This window comes from Anomaloglossus baeobatrachus, chromosome 1, assembly GCF_048569485.1.
Source record: "Anomaloglossus baeobatrachus isolate aAnoBae1 chromosome 1, aAnoBae1.hap1, whole genome shotgun sequence".
Taxonomy (NCBI): Eukaryota; Metazoa; Chordata; class Amphibia; order Anura; family Aromobatidae; genus Anomaloglossus; species Anomaloglossus baeobatrachus.
In genome coordinates this window covers 557539779-557546915 of record NC_134353.1, presented here as the reverse complement: position 1 = coordinate 557546915, position 7137 = coordinate 557539779, and positions in this window count along the sequence as shown.

Below are 7137 nucleotides of genomic sequence, written 5' to 3'. Positions count from 1 at the left end.
TGTCACTTTCCCATGTGTTTGTGTTGTGTTGTGAGTTGTTTGTCACCTTTTGGACACCATGAGGGTGTTTTCTAGGTGTTTTTATGTGTTTGTGATTGCCTCCCATTGTTTCCTATGGGGTTCGAGTTGTTCGCCGAACCGGTTCGCCGAACCGAACTCGAATGAGGCCTCCTTTCAGTGAACCGAACTCGAGCTGAACCACACTCGGTTCGCTCATCTCTACTCATGTGTTAGAAGCTTCCATGACGTCCAAGTCTTTGGTGTATTGGTGGCGGAGTAACACTCAATCTTACTACCTCTATACTTTCCAACCAACCACGGACAACAAAGAGACAATTTCTTCTTAATCTTCTGACTGTTTGCACCCATCACCTCTTCCCCTTCATTTTTCTCCATTTATTCCATGGCTCCTGAACCTTCAGTAACAGTTTGTTTGGTACCATGAGCCCCCCGTGATCCCTGTACTTCACCCTCTCACTGCCACCTGCCTGTGAGATGACAGTTGGGACCTTAGAAATAGTGGTATCTTTTCCGCATCCTTCTTTGCTCCTCTTCTTCCTCTGAGATCACCACCTTCTTCCGCAAACTATTAAAAGTTTGCTGCAGCATGTAGATGACCGGAATAGTGATGCTGATGACAGCATTGTCAGAGCTAACCATCTTAATTGCCATTTTGAAACTGTGCAGAATGGTGCACAGGTCCTTCATCTCTGCACACTTAGCAAGTGTGACTTGCCCCACAACCATATTTCATTGGACCAGGCTATGCATCCTGAAATACTACACCATAGCTTATCACTGCTGCCACAGTCACTGCAACATGTGCAGATTGGAATTCCACCATTTTGGCACATCGCATATCAACCGGTTAACCGGTAGGCCCAAAGACCTCTGTAGCAATACAAGTCATTGTGAGCAGGGAACGAACGGTGGAAATGAGCACACAGTCATCGTGCCTTTTGCAGAAGCGAATCCAGGCTGGGAAAGTAGCCTAGGAATTGCTGTATAACTAATTTGAGGATGTGAACCATGAAAGACACGTGTGTGAGGTTACACCGGTGTAGGGCCGCCACCAGGTTTACACTACTATTGCACATGGCCTTCCCTGACTCCAGGTTCAGTGGAGGAAGCCATTGCTTAAACTCAATGAAGGAAAAAGAAAAAATTCTCAGCTCACCTGCATCAATACTGCTACTCCTTACGGGTGTCTTGGATCCGCCGGTGAGTCCCAACCGGTTATGTACGCCAAGGAAAAAATATAGATATAAATATAAAAAAAAAAAAAAAGGTGAAATTGTGAATATTCACCAGATACAGGTCAGGCAATATATATACATAATATATATTTTTTTTCCTACCCCTTGGGAATTTTCCCTAAGGATGGTGAGAATACTTGCCTTCTACCCACCTGTATTTCTGCTTAATCAGAACTTCCTCCGTCTCCTCCCTCCTTCCTCCCGCCCCCTCCTTTTTTTTTTCTCCTTTCTTCTGCTGTTCAGTTGGTCTATTTAACAGCGATGTGGCATAACTTGGGTTTACTTATGATTAAGGACTCTGTATGTTTTTAAAAATGAAGTCCGAAACGCGTTAAGTTCCCATTTTGATTCCTTAAACACCTCGGTCTTCACGTTTTTGTTATTTTTAATTATTCAAAATAAAGCTTTGATGTTTTTATCTAACAAGAAAAATCGTGCTGGATCCTTCATCTATATTTTTTCCATTGCTTAAACTCAACCTGGATAGCTGTCCACAACTCTCCAGATGTGTGACTGCATTCTCCAATATATTTTTATTCCAACACTGCCTGATTGTGGTGAACCCTGGCTGCTCAGAATGGAGATGGGGTGATTCTCTCTGCACTGTTGGAATGCATGTTTCATTAAGGGAGAGGTTGAGGGGATATGTGAAGGCCCTGGAGTAGGTAGAGGAGGCAGAAGCAGTGGAGAAAGTGGTAGATAAAGAGGTTTGACCAACAAACCTTGGGGATTTCAAGACTTGTGGAGCAACCCTTTCCCTGACTTTGCCCACAGTCACCAGAGTCACCCAGTGCCCAGTCAGTGAAATGTAACACTTCTAACAATACTTGCTTGTCGAGCTCTCAGAATTGAAATGCACCCTTTCAGACAAAGTTTTTCAAGGAACAGCTGATGTTGTCTGTGATATGCTGTTTTAATACAGGCACAGCTTTATTAGCAAATTAATGGTGACTGGGCAACTGGCACTGGGGTGCATCAGCTTTCTGAAAATTTCTGTATCCTCCAGGCAGAAAGTCAACATTTCGGTGGCCAACAGATTGGATATGGTGAAGTTCAAGCTCTTAGCTTTGGCATTTTTAAGAGGAAACAATCTTTTACATGACCACAACTGCTGGATTGATTGTTGGCTGCTGTTCTGAGAGAGAATGGAGTAGGGTGTACATGCCAAAGTAGTAGACTGTGATGGAGGTGGAGGTGAAGATGCTATGGTGAACTGATAAGGATATGGTGTGCTTGGTGTCTGAGATCGGTAAAATACAGCTGGGATGTCCACTTCCATAATAGCTGATGGACTCTCACTCAAATGGATGTTCTGCAGCCAGAGACCTGTGTGAAAACATTTGCCATAATAATGGAGGAGGAAGAAGCAGCAGATGCAGTTGGTTGGCGAGGCCGGCTAGGCCTCATTTTAGCACAGTAATAGTCCCTGATTACCTATGTTGCATGCCAGTTCATACATGTAGTAGTCTAAATATTGGAAATTCTGCCCCTACAGAGTCGTTGTTTACTAATTTGGCAGATAACATGAGTTGAACTATCCTATGTGGTCACAAAAAAGGCCAAGGCTAGTCAGAGTTGTAGCAGAGGATGCAGTGCTTCTCATGATTTCATCACTCCATGTCTGTGCAGGAAGCTGCAATGGAACTTCCTTATCTTCCTCCTCCCCCACCTCCTCTTGTAAGCAACTCAACTGCATGCCTCTGGGTTCTCAACCAAGTGGGATCAAGAACCTCATTGTCATTCTCTCTGTTGTTCCACTCCTCACCATGAAAGTCACCCTCCTCTCATCATGTCACTTCCACGTCTGGGGCTTAACATCTTTTGAAGAGGAACTGGATTCTGCTTGGACCTTACGTCATACAGCCTTGGATCCAACTGACAAAGATTTTGGAGTAGATACGTCACTCCTCTTGAGTCTGTGAATCTTTGAAGCAGACCTCTGATGCCCATGGAATAGCATGTGTGAACAGCTCTGCAGACTCTCCCATCTGTGGTTCATTACAGTCAATTGGGCAACACATTTGGAGAGTAGTGACAAGGGGGAAACCAAAGGGTTTAATTGGGGTGCTCTATCTGAGGACTTTAGTGTGTGTGATGTTGAGGTGGAGGAAGAGAAGAGACCACTTGATGCAGCAATTGCCATCCAAGGTAGCATATGATCTTTCTGAGCATCATCTAGACGTTGTCAAAGAAAGGGAGTCAAACAGACTGTCCAGTAACAGATGTTGTCATTTGTCTTTAGATAGGATGAGCCAGTGTTTGTTCAGAAGAGCTTTCAGCAACATTAACACTACCCCACTTACACCTCAAACACCAGGCCTATTTCCCCTTCCAGCATGACCTTGTTATTTCTCACCCATGTTTGATATACCCTTCCCCTCATTGAAACAGCTTTTTCACAACCCTAGGCCACCATCTGTCAGTCACCTGTCACTAAATTAACAATCAGTATTTAAATCCTGCAATATCTATTTGTGGCAGTACCACAAAATTATCAATCAGAATTTATATGCTGAAATATCTATTTGTGCCAGGAACAAAGAATTAGCAATCAGAATTTATATACTGAAATGCCTATTTGTGGTAGGACCACAGAATTATCAAAAAGAATTGAAATGCTGAAATGTCTATTTGTGGCAGGACCGAAGAGTTATCAATTAATATTTACCTGCTGAAATACAGTTAGGTCCAGAAATATTTAGACAGTGACACAATTTTCGCGAGTTGGGCTCTGCATGCCACCACATTGGATTTGAAATGAAACCTCTACAACAGAATTCAAGTGCAGATTGTAACGTTTAATTTGAAGGTTTGAACAAAAATATCTGATAGAAATTGTAGGAATTGTACAAATTTCTTTACAAACACTCCACATTTTAGGAGGTCAAAAGTAATTGGACAAATACACCAAACCCAAACAAAATATTTTTATTTTCAATATTTTGTTGCGAATCCTTTGGAGGCAATCACTGCCTTAAGTCTGGAACCCATGGACATCACCAAACGCTGGGTTTCCTCCTTCTTAATGCTTTGCCAGGCCTTTACAGCCACAGCCTTCAGGTCTTGCTTGTTTGTGGGTCTTTCCGTCTTAAGTCTGGATTTGAGCAAGTGAAATGCATGCTCAATTGGGTTAAGATCTGGTGATTGACTTGGCCATTGCAGAATGTTCCACTTTTTGCACTCATGAACTCCTGGGTAGCTTTGGCTGTATGCTTGGGGTCATTGTCCATCTGTACTATGAAGCGCCGTCTGATCAACTTTGCGGCATTTGGCTGAATCTGGGCTGAAAGTATATCCCTGTACACTTCAGAATTCATCCGGCTACTCTTGTCTGCTGTTATGTCATCAATAAACACAAGTGACCCAGTGCCATTGAAAGCCATGCATGCCCATGCCATCACGTTGCCTCCACCATGTTTTACAGAGGATGTGGTGTGCCTTGGATCATGTGCCGTTCCCTTTCTTCTCCAAACTTTTTTCTTCCCATCATTCTGGTACAGGTTGATCTTTGTCTCATCTGTCCATAGAATACTTTTCCAGAACTGAGCTGGCTTCATGAGGTGTTTTTCAGCAAATTTAACTCTGGCCTGTCTATTTTTGGAATTGATGAATGGTTTGCATCTAGATGTGAACCCTTTGTATTTACTTTCATGGAGTCTTCTCTTTACTGTTGACTTAGAGACAGCTACACCTACTTCACTGAGAGTGTTCTGGACTTCAGTTGATGTTGTGAACGGGTTCTTCTTCACCAAAGAAAGTATGCGGCGATCATCCACCACTGTTGTCATCCGTGGACGCCCAGGCCTTTTTGAGTTCCCAAGCTCACCAGTCAATTCCTTTTTTCTCAGAATGTACCCGACTGTTGATTTTGCTACTCCAAGCATGTCTGCTATCTCTCTGATGGATTTTTTCTTTTTTTTCAGCCTCAGGATGTTCTGCTTCACCTCAATTGAGAGTTCCTTAGACCGCATGTTGTCTGGTCACAGCAACAGCTTCCAAATGCAAAACCACACACCTGTAATCAACCCCAGACCTTTTAACTACTTCATTGATTACAGGTTAATGAGGGAAACGCCTTCAGAGTTAATTGCAGCCCTTAGAGTCCCTTGTCCAATTACTTTTGGTCCCTTGAAAAAGAGGAGGCTATGCATTACAGAGCTATGATTCCTAAACCCTTTCTCCGATTTGGATGTGAAAACTCTCATATTGCAGCTGGGAGTGTGCACTTTCAGCCCATATTATATATATAATTTTATTTCTGAACATGTTTTTGTAAACAGCTAAAATAACAAAACTTGTGTCACTGTCAAAATATTTCTGGACCTAACTGTATCTATTTGTGCCAGGAATTATGAATTAGTATATATCTGCAGGGATATATATATATATGTATATATATATATATATGTTTTGGAAGCCCACACAAGAATTAAAATCTGTTTATATTTCCTGAGGTAGTGTAGCAGGACCACAGAATTATTACTCAGTGTTTACATGCTGAAATGTCTATTTGTGGCAGGCTCAAGACCACAGATTTAGCAATCAGAATTTATCTGCTGAAATTTTTTTTAGTGGCAGATCCTCATCATGCAGCACTATTATTCTAGCCAAAGTCATAATAGGGTAAAAGAAAAGCATTAGTGCAAACTCTTAAAAGTTACCAAACAAAGGCAAAATTTTGCTGATTTTGAGAAAAGTGTTCTGGAATTTGAACCCGAATCCGAATGGTCAAGGATTTGCAAACCTTTTTTGAACAAGTTTGCTTATCTCTTCTCAGTACTGCTCAGTACTCAATCGAGAATTATTGTACTGAAAATGCTCGATACTCCATCAAGTATTCCACTGCTTGGGAATCATGCTTGAGTCCCCGTTTCACGGCTTTTTATCATCCAGTAAACATGCAGGGATTGCCTGTGAATCATGATAATGCTGTAGCCATCCTGGCTACTGGAACTACTGTGATTGGTTGGCCACATAGCATCAGTGGGCTCATATATGTCCCAAAGATGCTATGTCTGAGGCACTCTACCCAGAAATAGTATAAGCACTAGGAGAGATTTAGCTGGAGAAGGGACAGTGTGCTTTAGCAAGACAGAATCCGCTGTTACAACAGTAAATAAAGCGTGCTATTCAGGGCCAATTGAAAGCTATTATATTTACTAACAATACTGTTCTTATTCTGCATTTACTGTAGGGCAAGCTTCTGGAATAAGCGTAGTGTATTAAAAGAATGTAGGAAGAGATTCTAGCCTTATAATGATGCTGATAGCTGAAAAAATAATTTATTCCCTAATTATACCACTCAGCTGCAATTAGTGTAGGGCAAGTTGGAGTAGGAATCATGTATTACAGTCATGTAGGCAGGTATTCTAGCTTTATAGACTGTGCTGATGATACCTAAAAAATGTAATTATGCTGTAATAATACCGCTGCTAGCTGCATTTAGTGTAGGTCAAGCTTTTGGAGTAGGAATAGTGTATTAGAGGTATGAAGGCAGGTATTCTAGCCTTACAGACAATGCTGCTGATATCTCAAAAATGTAATCTATTCTGTAATAATACACCTTTTAGTTACATTTAGTGTAGTGCAAGTTGGTGGAGTAGGGATCGCGTATTATAAGCCTTTAGGCAGTGATTCTCTTTATAGACCCTGCTGCTGATACGTCAAAAATATAATTATTTTGTAATAATACCGCTCTTAGCTGTATTTAGTGTAGGGCAATATGGTGGAGTAAGGATCGTGTATGCAGGGATTCTAGTCTTATACTCTATACTGCTGTTGCTAGCTAAAAAAAATCAATTCTATTCTCTAATAATACCGCTTTTAGTTTGCAATTAGTGTCGGATAAGATTCTGAAGTAGGCATCATGCATTAAGGTCCT